The following is a 13,814-nucleotide window of genomic DNA, read 5'->3' on the forward strand; positions in this document are numbered from 1 at the left end:
TGCTTGGTAAGATACGTATTCCTGTCAGAGACGGAGTAGCTGTGTGGTGTGTTTGGTAAGATACGTATTCCTGTCAGAGACGGAGTAGCTGTGTGGTGTGTTTGGTAAGATACGTATTCCTGTCAGAGACGGAGTAGCTGTGTGGTGTGTTTGGTAAGAGACGTATTCCTGTCAGAGACGGAGTAGCTGTGTGGTGTGTTATGTAAGAGACGTATTCCTGTCAGAGACGAAGTAACTGTGTGGTGTGTTTGGTAAGAGACATATTCCTGTCAGAGACGGAGTAGCTGTGTGGTGTGTTATGTAAGAGACGTATTCCTGTCAGAGACGAAGTAACTGTGTGGTGTGTTTGGTAAGAGACATATTCCTGTCAGAGACGGAGTAGCCGTGTGGTGTGCTTGGTAAGAGGCGTATTCCTGTCAGAGACGGAGAAGCTGTGTGGTGTGTTTGGTAAGAAAGATCTGTCAGAGACGGAGTAGCTGTGTGGTGTGTTTGGTAAGAGACGTATTCATGTCAGAGACGGAGTAGCTGTGTGGTGTGCTTGGTAAGAGACGTATTCAGAGAAATAGTAGCTGTGTGGTGTGCTTGGTAAGAGGCGTATTCCTGTCAGAGACGGAGAAGCTGTGTGGTGTGTTTGGTAAGAAAGATCTGTCAGAGACGGAGTAGCTGTGTGGTGTGTTATGTAAGAGACGTATTCCTGTCAGAGACGGAGAAGCTGTGTGGTGTGCTTGATAAGAGGCGTATTCCTGTCAGAGACGGAGTAGCCGTGTGGTGTGCTTGATAAGAGACATATTCCTGTCTGAGCCGGAGTAGCTGTGTTGTGCACTTGGGCCTGAAGCTGACTATCAGACATATTTTATCATCGTACACACGATCCGGTATCGGTAGGCTAGACAAGTACAGTGACCACCGGCAAAAATCTCAATATTTATTACTAGAAATGAAACCTGATGACCCGTATTTGGTAACAAAATGTTTTATCAAACCATCCATGTTATTTTAATGTGGTATCAAGCCGAGCACGTAATTCGATTTAAAACGCATGGATAATTATTGAAATATCACTCTATGTTCGCAAGGCGACCACATCCGGATCTGCGATCTCACGGTAGATTGGTCTGTTGTAATCGTGTCATCAGTAAACACGCGATATTCAACCGATGGATCATTTTTAATCGAAGTTTACAATAAAATGTAACAGCTTTATTTAGGGAGACATGTATAACAGACCTGTTGGAGGTTTTCCGGTTTCAACTTGGATACCATATCTTATATATGATACCATTCTTAGTCAGCCTAATGCATGACGTTTCAAGGATGTATTCTAACCTGTGAACATTCTAATTTTCATCTCGATGTAACGTCACTATCAAGATGGCATCGTCTTTTGTTTTGCATTCTTTTCCTTTGATCTAAAGGTAAATGTGTTGCAATTTATATATCGATCTCAGATGTAAAAAAGCGGTCGACATGGTGAATTGTCTGGTAAGGTCGCTCGGAACGTTTCGGATTGTGTTGCTACATAGACATCAATGTTTGACCATATCCAATGTGCTAAATATTGATCTGAATGTTGTGAATAGTTGTCTTTTTGTTCGGGAAACATTTCAGATTCAGTGTTATTAAACGTGACGGAAGCGATTTACAATATTTTCATTGCTTCGGTTCTGACAATTGTTTTGGCAAACAATGCAAAACTGTGTCATTATGTATACAGTATACATTGTATTTTATAGATCAGTATAGACAGTGAAATAGAGTTCTCACCAGGGTAAATAAATTCAGTAATGAAAATAAACATCATCTTTCTAATAAGTATAAAACATTCAGTAGAAATTATAGTTCTAGCCGAGACATTTGTAAAAACAGTAGATACAATCCGGAGTTTCTGACTCCCAGACATACGCCCGGTGTGGTGGCAGAAGAAGATATCCAGAACTGATTGAAGCAAAAAACAACAGATAACGGGAGGATAAATTGATGTCTGTCCACCGAAATCGATCGATGGTTTTGATAAACATGACAGTGTAATGAACATATGTCTGCTGTCTACGTACCTATTGGGGACATTTACAAGCGGAGGTCACGTGCTGTGATTAAATGCCAATAATCGTGTGGTGTGTTTGGAGAAACGACACTTGTCAGCTGTCAACGGTTGTTTTATTTTAATAACGATTTCGGACCTAGGCAGCATGTTCACATGACGGATTCAACAATACGAATGCATGTGATTGGTTTTATGTCTGCGGAAATAAGACGTTAGTTTTTCAATCCAGATTAAAAAAAATACGTGTCACATAACAAGCAGATGAACATTTGGTTGTAAGTAGCTTTCCTCTGCGATGCAGAAATATTCACACTACAGTATATAACTATTTGCTTGATGTAATTTACCTTTATTTCTACACATGAAACAGAACATGCTTTAGTTTACAGCAGCACAAGAGCAGTAGCGAGAACATTTCATTTTTAGAGTATTTAGCGTTGAATACATTTATACTCCGAGAACGTGGGTTTTCCTGACAGTTACTGTTCGCGAGACGGTCGACGTATAGGTGAATGGCGTTAAAAGAAAGCTGAACAAGTACAGACGGATTTATTGTCGTTGCCATGGAAATCAGTTGAGATGCAATCTTTCGGCGATTATGTTTCTTAAGCAGTGTGGAGAGCCACCAGATTGATGACTTGCTTAATATAATTTTCTCTGTAATCAAACAAATAGGCACAAGTGGACGCTGAAGTAGGCTTCCGACAGACTTTAATCTATAGCATTTACGGAAGAAAACTGTCTTATCAACACCTATGTTTGTTTAGGAACACCAACAAGATGTTCTTCAGCCAAATCTAACCATAGAGGTAATATGAAGACCAATTACCGAAAGTTGATTTCCAGTTGTTAATAGGACGTGAGTGTGCCATGTTTGGACTCTCTGGCACAATACATCAGTTCTAATACACAGAGGAGCTGGGAATTCTTCATCAACAGCGACATGGTGACTTATCAGGTACGTGTTCGTCAAATATCAAATACACTCTAGAACTATTATTTTAGCTTATTCCTTGGTAATTATTTACGAACGAAATTCAACATCAAAATTTAACATTTCCAAAACATTTTGTTGTTATGTTTTTGAATCGATAAAATTTAGAAATAAACTGATCACAATTATTTACAAAAAAGAAAATGTATAGACTCTGCAATGACTGGCATATGTATCTATTTTATGAAATATATCTACTCGGAGGCATTTTGTCCATTAACTTTGTTGATTTTTAGTTCCATTCAACCCAATCATCAGAAACCGCTCTTGTCCACCAGTAAAACAGTTTAATCATGTGTATGATATAACAACACTGGCTTGAAATAGCAAGTGTTACACATGTCACTTAATATCCGAATTTAACAATGTAGGGTAGGCGAGTGCTGGATGATCTGAACCATATATAGTCCTACACTGACAAACGATTAACAAGGACATAGAAAAATTAATTCTAGCGCTGAATATTTACATTTACAAATGTATTCCACTCTTTGAAATTGACAGTTCGTTAGTAAGTTACTACGAGTGTTAATTAAAATCGTTTGTATAAGTTTTTACTTCACAAATTTAATAACTCGCCAGAAAGTTTGATGACAACTGTTTTATCACTCACACGAACACTGAAACAAAATGTTATGTTCAGAAAGGCTGCAAAATCCAAAAATCTGGTAATAATGCATGAGAATGGTGTAATTGACAGGCGGTTTCCAGATTGTTAGGTGCGATCTGTAAAAAAATTCATACAACTGTGTTAAATAAATTGTTCCTGTTCACGAAACACACTCCTCGATTGTACAATACACACAAGAGAGTAGCTTTTTCCAATGAAAGTTTAAAATGAAATAAATTACGAGTCTGGTAGACTTGCACTAATACGAAAACAATCCTTTTCAATAAAAATTAAAAATTAAAAGCAACAAAACCAAATAATCGAAGTTCTATAGAACTGTTTGGAATAGTAGCTCGGGTCAGGATATACACATATATTGGACTTGACATATAATTCTGAAATGGTCGGATCTATAAAATTACGAAATCCTATTGAATTCGAGGCTTAGTGTTCCTCCACATCTAATTTTTTTTGTCATTTTGGATTTTTCTCATCCGCCACTTGGTAGAATACCGTAGATTAGGCTAGGTGACTGCATGCTACACCAAATGTCTCCCTTTATATCAGTCTTTATCCACTAAATCTATTAAATAGATGTTATTTATTGGATAGTTCAAACACTACTTCCGAGAAAGATTCTACTTTTCTAAGATATTTTTACACGTGTAACAGTTATGTTTCCTTGCGCGCGTGTTATTTCTCCGACGTTACAAATGAATATTTTAATAGATGTTGTTTCAATTTATTTACATGATTGGTGGGATTGTTGCAGATTACGTTTTAAATCCTGTTTTGAGAAATACGATATGTTTCACGCCTAAGTTTGGAACTTTTACATATATATGTAGCTTGGAATATATAATCGGCATAATTTAGCCGATTTATGTCCTGAAAACTACAGACGAATATTCATGTTGTTCACGTAGTAGAAGTCAAATAGTGTTAGATAAAGCAAGATATGATTCTAATTGGCAGCTTTATGAAACCTACAGTCTTCCTCTATGTACATGAGCGAAAGATTATCAAGTTTCCCTCCAGCATGTTTTGAAATGGAAAATATGGATTTTTCATCTTAGCTCTGATTTTAAAAATGGATGCTCTCTAGCTCAAAAAGGGGAAAAAATCTCTTGACAAAACTGTAGACATTGAATGTGTTCTCTAAAGCTTGCTATGTTCTTGTTTTGTTTGTTTATGTGCTCGTTTGTTCGTTTATTTATTTATTTATTTATTTATCTTTTAACTAGTTTGCTTGATAGTCTGTTTAGGGGGTGAGATATAACACTGAACAACTGTATGTATAATAAGATATAATTTATAAATAATCGGCTAACTCATGTACAGAGAAAAGAGATAAATCTGAAGGTCAACTGAAGGTCAACGCATTTGAGGTAAGCATCATGGTTATGTAGAATTTACTACGCTTTGTAATCCATGCAGACAATGTAAACAATAAAACAGATGTAAACACCATGGACAACAATGACTCATATCGTCAGTTATAACATAATGAAAAATATCCGTACTTATATATTACCTATAGAAACATGATAGAATCGTATTCATTTAGAACACAGCTATTCCCAGACAATAAATTTACAGAATGTCCTCACGTCACTGGAACTATTAAAATGTACTTTATTATCATGCTGTATCGACGGCGAATTCTCATATAAAACTGAATTTCAGCAAAAATGTTAAATAGACACAGGACATTTTATGATACCGTTTATAGATACTGGATACTCTTCAATTCCTAAATGTATCTCTGTGTTTCAAATTTTAGAAAAAAAAATTCCCGAAAAATTAGGTAATTTTTCTTACATAAACATTGTAAGAGTAAAGCCGACTTTGTTAGGAACCCTTTTAGGGTTAAACTTTAAAATGTTTTTAAGCGGTCTCGGCGGCATTATACAAAACATGAAACAACCGGTTTTATCTGTAATTTGTGAAGTTAGGTTGTCTGTGTGTTCCTTTCTAGATATGTATGATGGATATAACGTTGTTTTACACTAACATTATTTGTTCGTGATATTATTGGCCTATTATTCAAATCCCAGGAGTCGACTAAGGAAAATCAAAATTGATCGAAAGTAATGTCAAAATAGTGATGTGGGTGCATTATCCCTTTAATTCAATCAAATTTTTGTAATTTCATAATTTCAATAAGAATGCCAAATGTGTTTTCTGAACGGTGCCACTATTTGAAAGTAGTAAACGCAACATGCAAATTACAGCAAACCTCGGGGACCAATAGTCCACCAGCGGTGTCTTCCGGCGATATTCATCAAAGTAATATATATTAAACGTATAATATTATGATATAATATAGCACATATATACATATATAACAGAGGTCATTATATATTTCAATGCCTTCGCTAGGATTCGAGGCCAGGACTTTTGGCTTACTATTCTGATGTTCAACCGATCGAGCTAAAGAGAAGTTCTCTTCAGTCTAGCGGTTTATTGCGGCCGATATTTTCCAGGGTTACATATATATATTTAATTCATGTCTTTATTTCATTTCTCATTCAATTACCACATTGTACGAATATCATTTAACTCAATATATCATGCTCACAAATAGTTAAGATAATTTAATGTAACTGAATGAATAAGCAATGTCCGTGGTTAATATTACAACGTGGTAAAACGTCTATCTCATAACAAAAATATGCTGAAATTCTAAAAATTCGAGTAAAATGGTGAACTGTCAGAATCAGACACAGTTTTTCGAGAAAAAAAACCCACAAAAATAAACATAATTACCATGCTAATTATATTCATTTTGGGGTCAAAAGAAAGACATTTTTTGGGCGATGATAAATATTCTAGCAATGTCCAGTTAATTATCAAAATATCAATTATTAAGGGTTTTTTTTTTTTGTGGATGGAAACTACATCAGTGTGTTAGAAAAAAGGAAGGCCAACACAAACACAGGATCTATTTATAACTTCATTCGTTTGATAGAGGACACTCCTCTTTCAGATGTGATGGAATGGATTGAATGTGACAAAATATGCCATCATAACAACCCACAAAGACAAATTTAAACTTAAAATTTGTTACAATTCGTGTTGATTTACAACTCACCTTTTTCATTCCAATATGCCGATATCTCAACAAACAAGGATGTAAAACAATAAAAGTAATGAATTCATGAAATCCAGCGAGTTTCGGAATCATTGTTGAGTTCAGTGACTTTCCTACAACCTATTGCCAAGTCCTTTTGTTTCACTCTTCATATATCAAATATATTGGTATGTTTTTACGACATTACAGCAGTCCACAAGGTCATATGAAGTCATTGTCAGTGGATTACGGTGATTTTACATGCAGCATGATGTCCCAAGCGGTCAATTATACCTACCAGGAATTGCCAATTGTTTCCTGAGCCCAAGCGATTAGTTTTGACTACAGAAAGCCAAGATCCATGTCTAAAATAAAAAAGGAAACGAGAAAGAAATATAAAGACAACCCCCTTTTTCACGAGTATCCGTGTATTTACATCCATTTTTCAGATTTTTAACTCTTTTCAACATTTTCAGTTTGAACTACTATTCTTTTATCGAGCTTTTGTTTAAGTTTTTATTCTGTATCAAGTACATATATTACTGAGTGATATATGTATATTCTTGTACTTTCGATTTGCTGTCGTGTAAAAACGTTCTTAACGGCGATATACCGAACTGAAAAGTGAAGTGGAATTCAAGAAAGCACCATAAACATATTGAGTCTGTTCAAGCTTATATGAAAGTACGGGCTTCCATACACAGTAAAATGTTTCTGGGTGACTTTTTGATAACCAATGCAATACACACCTTATGGCCATTATCATACAAAGGAAGGGTGATTTGTATGGAGAGCCGGCAGGTTTACACATCATACAAAGGAAGGGTGATTTGTATGGAGAGCCGGCAGGTTTACACATCATACAAAGGAAGGTGAATTTGTATGTAGAGCTGTCAGGTTTACACATCATACAAAGGCAGGGGGATTTATATGGAGAGCCGGCAGGTTTACACATCATACAAAGGAAAGGGAATTTGCATGCAAAACTGCAAATTTTACCACATCATACAAAGGAAGGGGAATTTGTATGGAGAGCTGGCAAGTTTGCTCATCATACAAAGGGAGGGGAATATGTATGGAGACCTGTCAGTTTACACATCATATAAAGGAAGGGGAATTTGTATGGAGAGCTGGCAAATTTGCTCATCATACAAAGGAAAGGGAATTTGCATTGAAAGCTGTCAGGTTTGCTCATCATACAAAGAGAGGGGATTTTGTATGGAGAGCTGTCACGTTTTCATATTATACAAAAGAAATGGAATTTGCATGGAAGACTACCAGGTTTACACATCATAAAAAGGAAGGGGGGTTTGTATGGAGAGCCGGCAGGTTTTATACATCATACAAAGGAAGGGGGATTTGTATGGAAAGCTTTCGGTCTACACATCATACAAAGGGAGGGCAATTTGTATGGAGAGCTGCCACATTTTCATATTAAACAAAAGAAAGGAATTTGCATTTGCATGGAAAACTGCCAGGCTTACTTATCATACAAAGGGAGAGGGATTTGTGTGAAAATCTGCTAGGTTTACAAATCACACCAAACACAAAAATCTCACACAAATATTTTCTTGGTTAAATGACATCTTCGGTCTTTAGTATCACTGGGCGAAGCAGCTTTTGTACTTCCAAAGAACAGTATATCGTAATGTATTGGCTCCGTTCTTGGGACTAATCCTAGCCTGCATGTTTTAATTCTTTTGAACTTATGAAATATTCAAATACGCTTATCAATAATAGAAAATAATGGAATCAATGTACTCGTGGAATTAGTGCATCTCCACTTTTGGTGTTTGATATACCAAATATATATCGACAATTTTTATTTCTATAACTCGTCGCCTATGTTTCATGATTTAGATTTCAAGACATAGCACCTCTGAGTCATAAAATGACGAAACAGCTGTATGATGCAGTTTAAGTCATTGCTTGGCACAAATGGATCTTATCTGGAGCTTGTCCATCCTATATTTCTATTTTGACTCCTAGACCAGATCATTTGTGTACAATGTTCAAATATAAAACAGTCGTTACAAAGATGAATGCTTCAAACAACTTAATCGTATACCAATACAGAACACTACACAATTGATCTGAATATATATATGTATATATACATATCTATATTCATATATATATATATATATATATATATATATATATATATATATATATATTGTATTCTTATATTTGTTTTTACGGATTATGACAATTGAATAAAAAAAAGATACATTTTTAATCTTTAAACATATGAATTTCCGAAAAATAAACGACCAGCGATTGATATCAGTGAGGTATTTTAAATGCCTCTCCTTTGCTATATCGGTTGTTATATCGTTAAGAGGCAACTGTTCTGCGAGTCTCATAACTCATGCCTGGCGTAGGTTGGTTCTTATAAATAGAAATACACAGGACATATGCGTTTGCTGACAAACTTTAACATTACCGTTTACGTAACACATACATTAATAAGATATTAATTCGTTCTATAACGGTATAGTCCCTTCCCACGGACCACTCCTTATAACTGTTCGGATATGCACATATTGTTTTTCATTTGTATTTTTTATGACTTGGTGATAATTATTTATCGAGGATGGAATTGAAGCAATTTCAATTTTTAACTAAGCAACATAAAAAATGATCTAACTGTATTTCCCATGGCTAAACGATTTCATTTTTTTTTTTTTTTTGGGGGGGGGGGGGGGGGGGTTCAAAGCCACGCCGTCTAATTATTCAAAATTGCTTGTTAAGCCAAAATGGCTGCCGTCATCTTCCTTTTTCTCTCTTCCCAAATATTCCTATTGATGTTTTTTTTACTACATTTGCTTTCATTGTCAACATTTTAACATTGTATTTTTTATTCTGATTTATAGAAAAGAAAAACTAAGAGAAGTGCCATCCTTATACGTAAATCACCATTCGATGGCTCTGCACTATTCAGTTTGTTTTTAATACAAACTTTATGGTAATAAAAACAAGATCTCGTTCGATGCGTCTGATATGACTGTGCGTTCTGTGGCCTCAGTTTTCCATTATTTACATTGGCTGTGTACATAACGGAAGCACCATCTGTTGTGACGGCCGGATAAGATAGCTGAGGCGCTTGTTGACATACCTAGCTATTGCAGTGTTTACAAAACGTTAGTGTCTGTGACAGAGAGCGGCTTGCATCAAAGCGCTATACATTTATTTAGGAATTCTACTGTAGACATGTACTGAAAAAATGAATAGAAAATTAACTGCACTGGAAATATAGAAAAAAGAACATTTAAAATAGCCTAGTTTTCACGGATCCCATTTAGATGTTAACAGGAAAATTAATTGAATAATTAGTTTCAGTTAGCGATGAACATCTAAAGCAATGATCCAAGGATTATTGATTACATCAAACTAAGATTCCTTACGTCACCATCTTGTTCTTAGGAATAGTTCCAGAGCTGTGGAGGTTTGGAATACATAACGAAATGTTAATTTAACTGGAAATCGATAAAACAATGGTAACATATGTGGACAAAGCAAATTGCAAAGCAAAGAATAAGACAAAGTGTTCTGGAAAATTATGCATCTGATATTTCATGTAAATCAACTGAAATTGCCTTAATGCCATGTTCCCAAAATAAAAAGCGAGAGAAATATACAAATAAATGAATTATAACAAGCATCGGACAATTTGTTTAAGAAAAAAAGATGGATCGGCTGCCGAAGTGTGCCACGGAAATCGTGATGTTGAAAAAAGATTTTGAACTTTAAAAAATAAAATCAGTTGCAACATCTCAACAATGTAGGTTGGAAGACCAATTCAAGGCGGCTATCTAGAAACGGAAACTTAACATAGGGAAATTCAATCTCAATACAATTAGATCTGTCATTTCGTTTTCAGTACTTCGTTACATGGCAGTACAAACGGTGAAATGAGTGATTTGAATTCGATTAGACAAGAAGGGGGAATTGAAATCATCATTTTCATCGTGAAGCTCTTCAGTCAGTTTTCCTGTTGGTGAAATTGTAAGTAAAGATCAATGTGAATGGCTGATGAAGCTTGTAGTGACTTTTTGGCAGTAGATCTGATAATTATAATCCACATATTTCTTGTTATTTAAAACAAGACACTGTCAATAAATCTGAAAGGGAAATTACAGTACATGGACTTCACAAAATCATAAGCACCTGTTCTGATAGATAGCTCTCTATGATGAAGTGTCGTATTGTTATATAACAGGTTATTCGGCTTAACTAATTTCATCCGAATTTGAATTGCAAAAAGCCATAAAACTGTATCAGCATCGAATTGGTAACCTTGATGAACTTATCCGAGAGCTTAATGATACAAAGCTACAAATCAAGTTTTTTTTTTTTTTTTATCAAAATTCATTCTTATTTACCTATTGATTTTATTGCATCCACAAGTTTCAATAAAACTGCAAAGGGCCATATAGATAGCTCAGTATATTATGATCAAATCAGTCACATTGTCAAACCTATTAGAGATTATTCTGATATAAGGCTGCATGAAGTTTCATCAATATTTGTTCAAGTTATCGTGTTCACGATGTCCAATTAAATAAAGGGCCATAACTCTGTAACTAATGACCAAATCGGTCCCATTGTCAACATAAGGCTGCAAACCAAATTTCAACGAAGAACAATAGCGATAAGTAACTGTTATCCCATGGTCAGGCTACCTTAAAACGGTTTGACAAGAGTTTGTCTCCATCGACTTGCTTAATGTCTGTTGGAATATTTGTCACCAAACTCAGCGAGTATTTATCCAGTTATAGAATCAAATTCACGCATTTGTTACAAAACACGTGAAAGTTCAAAGCTAGATGTGTTAACGTTCACTTTCCTTGGAAATGGAAAAACCTTTTTTGTAATATGGTGTGGTTTTCTATACAATTGAAAAATCAAATAGTTCAATATATATTTTACGATATGGATTCAATGCTTTTGTTGGGGATGGGGCAATAATATCAAGATAGTCATACTATTATCAGATTAGATAAAGGAATGGCGATTTGGAAGTTCGCATGTTAATTAGTGATGACGTAGCTGTAATGTTAAATAACATCGATGACATAAAAATCTGTTATGGAGGGATCAGTTCTGGACATTTTGATTATCTTCATTCCCAGGCTTAAACAGTCTTCACTCGGTTCATCATCAATGATATGGTACATAGTACCATAAGTTAGAATCTGGAGGAGAGGAAGGATAATTCAAAACTACAGCTTTACATCAATTACGGAAGAAGGCATGGGCATTGTAAAAAATATGATTCACATATTGTTGAGTCTATGAGTTCAGTGCATTTGATTCAGTGTTATGTAAGATATTAGTGATATAGGGTGTCGGGGATGTGTGTGACAGCTCATTTAGAAAAGCAACTTTGGAAGGATGGCTCACCTGTTAGAGCATGCTTAGTGTGCAGTTCGATCCCCACTCGGAACGCTTTGGGTTCCTCGGAAAATTGAAATCACTGACCGTTCACTTGTTGTGCCCTGGGGAAAGACATTTAACCCTAATTGGATAAAACGTGACAGACCTCCCAAATTGTGTACATTGAGATGGATACCAGCAACAAGAAGAAACCCCACTATAATTGTCCCTAATCTCGTTTTAAAAAAAACAAATAGTGTCTATATTTCGTCACATCGGCACTATTTTTAGGCATTTTGATTTAATCACTGAACGGAGATAGGCATGTGACGCCCACTCGATCTTAATTACCTGTAAAGATTGTATCGGATAGTAGCTATGGTGACGTCAATCTCCTGGGGTATTACGACAGTTGGCGGAAGGTAAATACATATCTAAATCTACTGAAAATTTATGACGTTGATTATAGAAGAAGCATTCGACACAGACATAATGCTCCATTGACTGTCATAAAATTTCTGTAACTTTCATGTATATTATTGATCTCTTCTCAAAGGTTTCTCTAGGTAATACAAAAAGATATATATATATATTCATATTGTCACGGCAAAAGCATGTTAAACGGGCACATAACAGAAAACAGCATTTGTGTTTCCCTCTTCTGAAGACTTAAACTTTCAGCATAACTTCTATGTCTTGTAGGTTGACTTTAAAGAGTAAATAGTTAAAGTAAAGATGTCACCTTCGAGTCTATGGGTTTCCAAAAATTTTTAGTGTTATTTTTTTATTCCCTTTTGCAATATGAAGTTTGATGTGCAAAATACTTGTAAGATTTGTTGATGTTGTTTGCTAACATTGTTCTCTTTTGGGAACATTACATCAATTCACTGGATTGATCAAGATTTACATGGTTTGTGTTGTGAATGAATCAGATTCTTACTGTTCCAAAACATCTGTTCTTATTTTCCATTTCCTTTTTCAGAGACTCCGCCTAAATGATTCTTTGTTCATATTTTGCCCTAATGTCATCGAATATTGGTTTAAATAAGGTTTCTTTTAACATGTAACTTTTCTTTGTTTTATTTGTACAAGAATCCCTGTTTATAAAAAATAAAAGCCTACGTGGTCGGGCAGGTAACCCATTAATATTCCACGTCCGTGCGGGTAATTGAACCTTTGAACCTTTGTCTTGGTCAAAGGCCAGTAAACTACAACTTTCCAACGGTACACCTGTTCAAATAAAATTATTTACCGGAAATAAAACATAAAAACATGAAAAGATGTTTTCCAAATGTATTATGCCTTAAAATTTCCTAATCTGCCAGCGTGATTCTGAATGTTAATCAAGTTTTTCAAATTATGCATAGCTTTGTGATGACCACAGATTCATCTTTAACAAATACCTTTATTTGTTTCACTGATTTTAACATTACATGAAGAAAAAGGATTAGACAACTGGAATAGCCATATTTCCGAATAGAAAAATTCGGAAAAGACACACAAATGAACAACACACTTCAATATCAATTTAGAACAAGATGATATATAGCAAAATAATGAATTTACCTGAAACATACAACTGTTTCGTCCTTCAAGGTTTCGTCAGTGATAATTAGGTCTTAAATACTAAACCTATGAGGCGTCTGAGGAAAATCAAAAGTGATCGAAGGAAAATCAAAATTTAGATAGAGAGTTTCACTATTCTGATAAAAAA

Source organism: Ylistrum balloti, unplaced genomic scaffold (assembly GCF_031769215.1).
Source record: "Ylistrum balloti isolate Yb309-2 unplaced genomic scaffold, AGI_CSIRO_Ybal_v1 Utg369942, whole genome shotgun sequence".
In the NCBI taxonomy this organism is placed as follows: Eukaryota; Metazoa; Mollusca; class Bivalvia; order Pectinida; family Pectinidae; genus Ylistrum; species Ylistrum balloti.